At 50.7% G+C, this 341-nt stretch overlaps 1 protein-coding gene across 2 annotated transcripts in view; it reads left to right on the top strand.

The window, feature by feature from the left end:
• Nup210l (nucleoporin 210kDa-like) overlaps positions 1-341 on the top strand; it is an 89,212-nt gene that overhangs the window by 35,235 nt on the left and 53,636 nt on the right. The window lies entirely within an intron of this gene.

Here is a 341-nt window from a genome sequence, read left to right as displayed (position 1 = left end):
ACACCGCCTTCTGTGTCAACCAAGGTATGGGCACCGCACCCTCAGTGGAAGCTTTGTTTTCAGGGGCCCCTAAGAAAAACCCAAACCCCTTTTATTCTGTTTAGGAGATGGCTCTATTGGCTCCGTGCGTCCTTGAAGACATCGACCAAGCCCTAAGGTTGGAACAAATTGACAGGAACACCTACCACAAATGGCTGCATTTTTCCAACCTGGCCCTCATCTGTTCTCCAAGTCAGCTCTTTTGCGCTTAGCTGCGGAGCCTCAGCATAGCCCAACCCTTGTAAGGTCTGGGAGGATTTTTGGGTTGGCCATTGCTTTGGCCACTCCCCTCTTTGGATAAT

This window comes from Dipodomys ordii, unplaced genomic scaffold, assembly GCF_000151885.1.
Source record: "Dipodomys ordii isolate 6190 unplaced genomic scaffold, Dord_2.0 Scaffold26, whole genome shotgun sequence".
NCBI classification, from domain to species: domain Eukaryota; kingdom Metazoa; phylum Chordata; class Mammalia; order Rodentia; family Heteromyidae; genus Dipodomys; species Dipodomys ordii.
The sequence above is the reverse complement of the archived record's forward strand: the minus strand, read 5'-3'. Positions and strand labels throughout refer to the sequence as shown.